This window comes from Rattus norvegicus, chromosome 6 (genome assembly GCF_021556685.1).
Source record: "Rattus norvegicus strain SHRSP/BbbUtx chromosome 6, alternate assembly SHRSP_T2T, whole genome shotgun sequence".
Taxonomy (NCBI): Eukaryota; Metazoa; Chordata; class Mammalia; order Rodentia; family Muridae; genus Rattus; species Rattus norvegicus.
Window position 1 is genome coordinate 92,320,372 of NC_141539.1, and position 11,532 is coordinate 92,331,903.

At 37.1% G+C, this 11,532-nt stretch overlaps 1 non-coding gene across 1 annotated transcript; it reads left to right on the forward strand.

The window, feature by feature from the left end:
- Nucleotides 1–5,400: 5,400 nt before the first annotated feature.
- On the forward strand, nt 5,401–5,586 carry LOC120093465 (U2 spliceosomal RNA). Its single transcript, XR_015623550.1, has one exon. It is a non-coding gene; the product is annotated as a U2 spliceosomal RNA (small nuclear RNA).
- The last annotated feature ends 5,946 nt before the right edge of the window (nt 5,587–11,532 follow it).

Genomic DNA, 11,532 nt, shown 5'->3' on the forward strand with positions numbered 1-11,532 from the left:
AGTACTCGAAATCCAAGCCAGAGCAATCAGAAAAGGAAAGGAAGTCAAAATGATACAGTTTGGAAAGGAAGAAGTCAACATATCACTATTTGCAGATGATATGATAGTATAACTAAGTGACCCCAAATATTCCACAGGAAAAATCCTAAATCTGATAAACAAATTCAGCAAAGTGCTAAGGTAAAAAATTAACTCAAACAAATCAGTAGCCTTCCTCTACTCAAAGGATAAACAGGCTGAGAAAGAAATTAGGGAAATGCCACCCTTCACAACAGTCCCAAATAATATAAAATACCTCAGTGTGATTTTAACCAAGAAAGTGAAAGGTTTCTATGACAAGAACTTCAAGTCTCTTAAGAAAGAAATTGAAGAAGAGCTCAGAAGATGGAAAGTCCTCCCATACTCATGGAATGGCAGGATTAATATAGAAAAAAATGGCCATTTTGACAAAAGCAATCTACAGATTCAATGTAATCCTCATTAAAATTATAACTCAATTCTTCATAGGTCTAGAAAGAGAAATTTGCAAATTCACTTGGAATAACAAAAAACCCAGGAGAGGGAAAACTATACTCAACAATATAAGAACTTCTGGGGGAATCACCATCCCTGACCTCAAGCAGTATTACAAATCAATAGCCATAAAAAACATATGGTATTTCTACAGAGACAGGCAGATAGATCAGTGGAATAGAATTGAAGACCCAGAAATGAACTCACTGACCTATGGTCACTTGATCTTAGACAAAGGAGCTAAAACCATCCAATGGAAAAAATAGCATTTTCAACGTATGGGGTTGGTTCAACTTGAGGTTAACATGCAGAAGAATGGAAATTGATCCATTCGTATGGTTCTGTACAAAGCATAAGTACAAGTGGATCAAGGACCTCCACATCAAACCAGATACACTCAAACTATTAGAAGAAAAAGTGGGGAAGAGTCTTGAACACATGGGCACTGGGGAAAATTTCCTGAACAGAACACCAATGGCTTATGCTCTAAGATCAAGAATTGAAAAATGAGACTTCATAAAACTGCAACGCTTCTGTAAGGCGAAGGACACTGTCATTAGGACAAAATGTCAACCAACAGATTGGAAAAAGGTCTTCAGCAATTCTACATCTGATAGAGGGCTAACATTCAAAATATACAATGAAATGAAGAAATTAGGCTTCGGAGAGCCAAATAACCACATTAAAAATGGGTACAGAGCTGGACAAAGAATTCTCAGCTAAGGAATACTGAATAGCTGAGAAGCACCTAAAGAAATGTTCAACATCCTTAGTCATCAGAGAAATACAAATCAAAACAACCCTGAGATTCCACCTCATACCAGTCAGAATGGCAAAGATAAAAAAACTCAGGTGACAGCAGATGCTGGCAAGGATGAGGAGAAAAAGGAAAACTCCTCCATTGTTGGTGGGATTGCAAATGTGTATAAACACTCAGAAATTCAATCTGGAGGTTCCTGAGAAAATTGGACATTCCACTACCTGGGGAGCCAGCTATACCTCTCCTGGGCATATACCCAAAAGATACTTCAACATGCAACAAAGACACATGCTCCACTATGTTCATAGCAGTCTTATTTATAATAGCCAGAGGCTGGAAAGAACCCAGATGTCCTTCAACAGAGGAAAGGATTCAAAAATTTTGGTATATCTACACAATGGAGTAATACTCAGATATTAAATACAATGACTTCACGAAATTCATAGGTAAATGCAATGAACTAGAAAATACCATCCTGAGTCAGGTAACTGAAACATAGAAACACATACTTGGTATGCACTCATTGATAAGTGGATATTAGCCCAAAACCTCGAATTACCCAAGATGCAATCTACAGACCTCATGAAGCTCAACAAGAATGACCAAAATGCGGATGCTTAACTCCTTCTTAAAAGGGGGAACAAAAGTATCCATAGGAGGGTGTAGGGAGGCAACGTTTAGAGCAGAGACTGAAGGAACGGCCATTCAGAGCCTTCCCCACATGTGGCATATATATATATATATATATCCACCAAAACTAGATAAGATTGATGAAGCTGAGAAGTGCATGCCAACAGGAATCAGATAAAGATCTCTTCTGAGATACACAACCAGAACATGTCAAATACAGAGATGAATGCTAGCAGCAACCCACTGAACTGAGTAAAAGACCCCTGTTGGAGGAATTAGGGAATGGTTTAAAAGAGCTGAAGGGGCTTGTAACGCAATAAGAACAACAAGGCCAACCAACCAGAACTTCCAGGGACTAAACCACTGCCCAAAGACTGTACATGGACTTACCCAGGGCTCCAACTACGTACATAGAAGAGGATGGCCTTGCTGGGCCCCAATGGAAGGAGCAGCACTTGGTCCTGCGAAGGTTAGACTCCCAGTGTTGGGATTGTTGGGGAGTGGTGGCTGTAAGGATGGGGAGGGGAACACCCTTATAAAAGAAGGGGAGGTGGAGGGAATAGGGGGCTTATGAACAGGAAACCGGGAAAGGGAATAACATTTGAAATGTAAATAAATATATCCAATAAAAATAATAAAAAATTAAAAAAATGAAAAAGGAATCTATTAGTTGTTCAATTCTCTCTAGTTTGAATTGTGAGCAATTTTTTAACTTGACCCTCTATTCAGTGTCTATTGTTGTCTTGCATTATTTTCTAAAATACTATGTTTAGGAAATAACTGATAGTGGCATAATTCTTGTGTTGCTTTTACAAGATTATAATGTTTTGTGGTATTTTTTCCTTAAGGAGATAAAATATTCTTAGAAATTCGTTGGGGGAAAACTTCTAGTCATGTTCCATTAATCTTGTGTAATTAACTTTTTTTTCTAGCACTACATCATCTAAGACTAATATTATTGAAATTAGATGTTTTCAGTGCACTTTTAACGAGCAGGATTACATATCTGGCTAGCAGCTTTAGAAAGGGTAGAAGATATATACCTTGTGACATAACTGAGACGAGAACAGAGCCTATCTCAATGTTCCAAAGAAGCATCTACAACACCCTGAAATTTATGTGTGATTTTTTTAAATTTCCTAGTGTAATTTTATCGATGTCATGCCTTAATTTCTATGCGAACTTCACTTTACATAATTGTGTTCTTTTCCTTTTTCAGTCCTCCCTCCCCCCTCTCCCTCCTCTTCCTCCCTTCCTTTCTTCTTTCTTTCCTTCCTTCTTTTATAATTTCCTTCCTTCCATCCTCTTATCCTTCCTTCCTTTTTTACTTCCTTCCTTGCTTCTTCCTCTTTGCTCCCTCTTCTTTCCCTTGTTTAATCTTTTGTAACTTGAGAAGTTGTATGTAGGGGGCACAGAGGTACTTGTCCTCACAGATAACAGTAAAGAAACCAGGAATGTTAAGCTCACAGAGTTGTCTCTTCAAATAAAGAGATGCATAACATGTTTTCAATACAGAAGTCTGGGAATAGATGTGGTTAATAGTCTGGGGAACTCTGTGCTATCTCTTGCCAATGGTTTAGAAAGTAACCTCTGGTTTCACCGGGCACATGGCAGTCAACAGAAGCAATCTTTGTGAATCAGAGGAGACCTGTCTATTTCTGGGCTCTTACAAAAGAATTATACAGCACAGGAGTTAATCGTATGCATTATGCTCAAACACTAGGAGGCAAGACAGAATCCACAGGCTCCCCTTAATATGTCTGTCATTTTTTATTGTATTGTTTACATTCCTTATTGAGATTCCATCTCTAGCCATGCTCTTAACTCTGGTAAACAATTGCCTTTGGGATAGATTTTCTGTGTGTGAAAATGCAACTTATACTGCCTGTCCTGCAAGCTGTGGTTATATGGGTAGACTTTATTACATATATTTCTTTCAGTAAAATTTGTAATTATGCAATCGAATTAAGGGGCTTCCCCCCACACAGCATTGTGATGATTTTTTGCATTTATTGGGTATTTAATGATTGCTGCCACAATGTCCTTTCTATTACCAACCATAGGATTGATTACTGGAATAGAAGGATGACCCGAATTGTTAGTAAAATTACTAATATTTCAGCAAATTATTAGCAGAAATTGATTAAGCAATGGGTGAACTGAGGAGCACTTTTTTTCCAAAATAGATCTACTATAGATTATTCATCTCACAAGTATAATCTTGGTTGTCAACAATTTTCTGGCATGTGTTGCTTTGAAGTGTCAGATGTTTCTCATTATATTGAAGATAACAGTGATTTGTAAAGGGAGAGTTTTTTTTTTTTAAAAAAATCTCTCAAGTGACCTTTGAATGGCCATCAGAGTTAGCATGGCTTTCCCTTCTTTAGTCTTTTGTTAGCTATTGTTTTAATTCCCTTATGCTTGAGTATATTGATTAGACTAGCCCCAAAGGCAATGCATTCAACACTGACCCCTATTACAGACACATTTTTCTCTTTAAAAAATAAAGAAAAGAGGAAGAAGAAAGAGGCATAGAATTTCTTGTTTTCACAGATAACACTAGGGAAAATAGAAATGTTAAACACCACAGAATTGTCTCTTCAAAGGAAGAGATGTATAGCCCAGTTCAGATCAGAAGGCTCGGGATGAATATACTTAATATTTTGGTCACCATTGAGATCTCACAGCAGCCTCCCCCAGATTATTAAGATGTCATATATAGAGAGCCATCTTAATCTATAGAAACAATCTTTTTCAAAGATGTTTCATGTTCTTTATAAAATTTTGAGATTATTGTACACAAAGGGTTGAGTTAATTATTACCAGGAAATTTTTTTTCCAAATTGTATTGTATTTAATTACGCATAAAATAAACTTTCTGGTGTCAAGACCCTGAAGGTTTAAATCAACATCAGCTGCATATGCTCAAGTGGACTTCCTTCTTGTTTCACATGGATTGATACGCTGATATCCATGTGTTTGCATAGACCCCTACAGTTGGTAATAATGTATTTAACCAAAGACCTACTAGACACATGTGAAGGGTTCTCATAAAATTATATCCTGTATTTCTGTGCAATCAACTCCTTGTATATGTAGAAGCTTGAACTCACTCCTGCCATTATTTTGCTTATAATTATTCAGTTACATAACTTATGCCAAATGCCTTGTTCAACAAAATGTGATATTGTCTAGTCATTGGCACAGCAGTGTAGGTACCAGAGAAGTGAGATATGCCCAAGTACCATAGCTAAATTTCGACAGCAGCATAGCCATGGCTGTTGAAGTTCTCATTATGGTCACCATTGCCTTTCCCTTGACTACTTTTCATTTGATGAGCACACTGTGGATGAGGATAGTATTCTAAAGTCCTAATGGCACCGAGCTTACTTCAGACTAACGGGCTTTCAGATACGCAGTTTCCTCAGCCTATAAATTTTTAAATCATGTAAGTATTCTATAAGAATATAGTTTGTATGACATTAGATGTAATAATGATCTATTCATGGTCTTTTGGCTGAAATCAAGTGTGAAGTATCTTGCTTTCTGTTTCATATTTGATATTTCTTCTATCTGAGGACACTAAATAAATTGATCTTTGGAGTTGGGAAATGTAATAGGGCTTGCTCCTTCTATTTCATGAATTGCCCTGATGTTGCAGTACCTGGATCATTGCATCAAAAAAATCTTCATAGTAAATAAAAGAAAAAATAGATTCTGAAAATCTTTGAATCATATTTTATAGCAGATGTATATATATGATAGAAATCTATGTATGTATATGTGCATGTAGACACCAAAAGAAGATATATTCTGTCTTTGGTCATGGCCACATAGTTATTCATGTGAGTGCTGAAAATTTGAACCAACATCCTCATGTAGCCAGATCAAATTCTCTTATATATCAAGTCATTCCCCAGCCTTAAGTAAATCATATTTAAAGGATTGTTAGTTGGTTTCATTATATGCTTAGGATAAAGAAGTTTGAGTCGCACCTAGAAAAAGACATGAACTGGAAGATAACTTAAAAGTTCTGTTCTCTTCTCTTAACATAGTTCTGTGAATTGTTTATTTGCAGCAATTTTCTTACATTGTTTTCTATATTGACATTGAGTTGCAGGGAACATCAGCTACTTAGGCAAGGGACGCCTCATCTCAGTTTGACAATTTATTAATTCAAACTTACAGTTCGCATTGTATCTCTAAAACTTACTTGCAAAAAATTTTAGGCTTTAATTTGAGGAGAAGATAATTTTACCAAAGCTTTAATGCTTGATGTTTAAGTATCACATGTGTTTACAATTTAACTACATTTTTTCAGTACACTTAAAAAAGGGATGTCTATAGATCAAAATAGAATTAACTTTGAGAAAGAATCCTACAGATGCAGAGACCCACAACCAAATAATAGGTGGAACTCAGGGAGTTTTGTAGAGGAATTGGAGTTAGGAATGAAAGGGGCTGAGTATTCAAAGAAACCACAAGACCTACAGAGTAAACTAACCTGGGCCCATGGAGGTTCCACATGAGACTAGACAGAAACTGAACCTCTAACCAAAGTGTATGCATGGGCTGATCTAGGCCCCTTACATATATGTAGCAAATGTATAGCTTGTTCTTCAGGTCAGTCACCTAACATTTGGAGCAAGGGCTGTCTCTGTTGTGGGCATTTGCATTCCTTTCCCATAGCTGAGTTCCCTTGTCTGGACTCAGTGGGAAAGGATGTGCTTAGTCATCGTGTGGAGATGTGCCAGGACGGGTGGGTACCCATGGGAGGAGAATGGGAAGGGGAGGGGGAAAGAGATGTAACATTCGGAATAGATATCGAGAGGGGAAGGAGGCTGTGATCAGGCTCTGATCCTGTGAATAAATAAAAAATGTGAATAATATAAATTGAATAAAGAAAAAAATGGAAGGAAAATGAATCCTATGAAATTATGTTTGATATTTCAGTGAATCCTCAGAAATTGTGTGTGTGTGTGTGTGTGTGTGTGTCTGTGTGTGTGTTGGAGGAACACAAAGTATCACATGTATTCCACAATTCTGAGAAAGCAATTGGCAGTCATTCAACTTTAAAGTAACCTGCTATCTATTCAGAGGAATTTAGAAACATTTAAACAAGGGAGCACATAGTATTACTCACTGTTCTATAACCAAAGACATTAACCAGGAATAGATGAACTGAACCATGGAGAATGCTATAGGAAAGAGTAGGAACCCACCTGAACTTCTCCACTTCTTAAATAAGTGAAAGCAGGACATACCTGGAAAGCTAGGGCACACTCTCCCATAGGAAATAGACTGATTGAAGAAGAGGCAGGAGACTTGTGATCTTTAGCACAAATGTTGTCGCCTAGGGTCTGGTTTGCTTGTTCCTGGTCTCATTCATAAAAGCACTTAAAAATAGTCTCAGAGGGAGACAGGGACAACTTTGTTTTTGGAGTTTGAGAGAGAAAACAGCAGGAGAGTCAGACAGAACCTGCAGCGGCCCAGATGAAGTAGCTGTGATTTCTGAGTTAGAAGTCAACAGGGCAGGCTCAGCAATGGATGTCTTCCAGTCTGCTCATGGACTGGATGGGTTCTTCAGAGACATGGAAAACACTCGGACTAAACAGGCAAGCGGGCTTAGGCTTTCAGCTTGTCTGGAGAGAAGAGATGGAAAGGGGAGAGAAGGGAAAAAGTTATTTTTAGTGTGAAATCAGGGAGGCTTAACATTGGGCCTGTAAGCAGGTGCACTTAGCCTAGGACTTTGGGGTCTCTAGATACACACCTACAGAGATCCTTTTCTCATGCCTTCTGATGTGTCATATTTCTTTCCACTTACTGGCTTTCGTCTGGTCTTCAGGATGTGATGCAGGAACACTTCCTCACCACAAGATTTCTTTGACCTTGTCTGGGAAGCACCTGCTTATGTATACCAAAGTCTGTTATCAGTTCCTGAGCAAGCTATTTCAAGTGGGGGTACTACCACAATATATTGGTAGAGCAAACGATGACATTCACATGTTTGCCACAGGCAACAGCCTTTGTGCCATAGGAAGCAAACCAGATATCCATGTCCCAAATGATGCCTGGAAGCCTGGATACAAATGTCTCCTTTTGTCCCTCTTCTTTTAGACTCCCAGCCCCATAAGCTCTTCATACTAATGTTCCTCAGGTTTATCAAAATATCTCTTTGGGATTCTGTAAAGAGAAATCAGTTAGTCTTCAGGCATCTGGATTCTTTCTACTGCTCAGATTGTGACTTGACTCTGAATTGTATTTTAGCAATCTGAAATGTAGTTTATAACTCTGTGATACAGAGTTATATCAAGTAGATAAGTACAGATATAAACAGGTATGTTCAGGTATGCAGATCCTATTCTTCCCACATGGATTTGTTACAATTAAGGTGTTAATGCTTTACTTTTTATTTCTTTGAAGTGAAACTCATATATAAATGCAACTGCTGTATGACTATTAAAAAATACAATGTTTTAATCAATATTTACATTGAAGATACATTTCTTTCTTAAATGTGTATTTATTCATGTTGAATGCAGTAATTTAAACACATGTGTGCATGACTGTGTTTGAATGTGTGTTCCCATGGATGTAGAAGTGGAGGGCAGTGGATTTTGGATGTCTTCCTCTATTACTCTATTTTTTTCCTTTGAGGTGGTGACTCTCATTGAATGCAGAACTTGCCATTTCTTTGCTGGGTAGCCCCAGTGGTCCTCCTTTATTCATACTGCCAGAAAAACATGGGGTCCACATATTCTTGTAGCAACACCTGGATTATGCGTGGAAGGTAGGCAGTCAATTTCAAATCCAGTTACTTAAGCACCAAGTGCTCTTACCCATGGAGCCATCTCCCTAGATATTTTTGACAGTGTGAAAATTCAGGTATTTGAAATATAAATAACAGCACAGAATGAGTTGTTAAAGAGGTGGTAGGAAGGTTACCTAAAATGATTCTAATGAAATATACATTGTGCTTTAAAAAGCTTTAACACTGCTAAGAATAAATTTTTATATGAGAGACGCACATTGCTTAAACTAAAGATCCCATTCTAGGAGCCTAGATCATTTTGTCATCTAGCATATGTATGTATGTATGTATGTATGTATGTATGTATGTATGTTTGTATGTTTGTATGTTTGTATGTTTGTATGTTTGTATGTATGCTTTTATGCATGTATGTATGTATGTGTGTGTATGTTTGTATGTATGCTTTTATGCATGTGTGTATGTATGTGTGTGTGTGTAAGTATGTATGTACCTATGTATGTATGTATCTATTCATGCACGGTATGTATCCACATCTTTATGGCAAGGCATGGCTGTGAGTGTTCCTGTAGAGGTCCAGAAGATTCAGGTAACTTTCTTGGTCACATTCCATTGTCCCTTTCTTACACAAAGGCTCTCAGTGAACCTGAAGCTCCTGGTTAGCTGACAAGCAAGATCATATTACCCTCCTGTCTGTATTCCCAACACTGGGGCCATTGGCACACCAGGGTCCGTGCACACATCCCCTTTTATACAGAGGTGTTGAGAACTTAGGTTCTCTTGATTGTATAGCAATCAGTTTTACCCACAAGACTTCTATTCAGGACCTTCAGCTATTTTTAAGAGTCTCATATGGTCTCCTAATAGTATGATTACAATTTGGGCCTTACATGCAATGTTTCCCTGGTGTGAAATAGAAGCATTGGTCATTATATTCCCAAAGGTACATGTTTCTATATGTCAATTTCAACTATGAAAATACTTTGATCCTTTTGAAAGTCACATAGCATAGGACTTTTCTCTTCGAAAACATGTATTTTAATTTTTATAAGTGCTACTTCAAAGAATGGAATAGACCTACATGTTAAATGCAATGTGCTTACTATTTGTCTTGTTGAAGCAAGTAATATTTTATTATCCCTTTTCCTTCTTTAAAAGTATTTTTGAGTTTATTTTGGGAAAAAAAGTGTATCTGCTGAATATTAATTATTAGACGTTCTGATCCAAGAGTTGCTATTTCCTTATCCTGTAAAGATTCCACGGGGATTTTTTTCAATTATCAAATGAGAGTTAAAGGCCAATGTCTTGGAATGTACTCAGCCACACCGCATGTGCAGATCACAGCTACGCAGCGCCTCATGACAGAAAATTAATAGACCGCCTTAATGACCCTCAGATTTTTCCTGTTGCTCAAGCAGCTGACTCAATCCCCAACAGCTATAATTAAACAGAGCAATCTGTCAGAGAAGATAGCTGTTCTTGTTAATTCGGTGAACCACCATACTGGCTTTTCCTATTATGCATTGTGGCTGACAGTCTTGCAAGTGTTTCACCAGAGCCCTCTGCCAAGCAAGAGAGCTCCAAGCGAGCAGCTTGTGGAGCAGTGCTGTGGATGCTGAGAAAACGGTGCTCTCATCTCTCTACCATCAGTTTTGAAACTAGCTTCTGTGGGGCAAATGAAATACAACTATACTATTGTGCTTGTAAGAATGTGAAATAAAGAGAAGCCCAAACAATTTACCATTATGTTGTTGACTTCTGCAACAGAAGCTCACAATGCAGCAGTTAGAGGCTACTCCTTCATAGTACTAGGGATCGAGACTGCAAGCAGATTCCTTCCTTGAAAGCTGTTTTCAGCAAAGCCAAACTCTTTGAGGTGTTCTCTTCCTTTCTTCCATTATAGATCAATTCCTGTAGCTAAAGTTCTTGCTCAAACAGACTTTCTATGACGGAAACCAATTTATATGACACATAGACGCATTTCTAACCAGACATAATATCATTCACTGTTATGATAAGTAACAAAGGACTCTAAATATCAAAATTACTATGTAATATTTATTTATTGTTTTTGGAAGGTAAATACTAGTGTAAATGTGAGATCTCCAAGATCACTTCTAAGAATTTACAGATTGTATATGAATAATTTTTTCACTTTGATCCTACAGTTTTTTGGCATCTCTTTTTGACATCTATGTGCATAAAATAGGAATTGCAAAAACCATCACTTTCTGCACGTACATTCCTTTAAATGCACACAGTTATCATTGCACTTGATTTACATGGGTGAATTATGGATCTCCACCTTATCCATTTGTCCTTTAAATTCTGCAGTGATTGAAAGTGTGGTATCAGCTTCTTTATAACTGCTAGCATAGATGCTGTTAAAATGTATTATCTACAAGCTAATTTTCAACAAAAAATAGGATAATTACTAGATATAGAAATAAATTCAACAGTTTTTGAAATATTAAAATCAGAACCAGAAATGAAAACAGTAGTCCCTAGTTGTGGGAAATATTTCTTATTGTGAAAAATCAGAACTGTCTACATTTCTTCTTTAGAGATACCTTATGATTACCAACCACATTATCAAGGATACTCCATTATAGAAGCTGAAAATAACCCATATAAGTGAAATATATATTCCATAGATTTTTCATTATCAATGGAAAGAGGAGAAGAATCAATGTCAATGAATATTTTCAAGGGTCACTATGTCATCTCATCTGCACTTTGGATGTAAGAGCTGGGAAAAAAGTGTTGCCAGGCAAAAAGGACACATGAGCTTACATTTTATAATAAATTTAATATATTCTACATAATCTTTTATCTTTAATAGGATAAATTTTCCATAAGG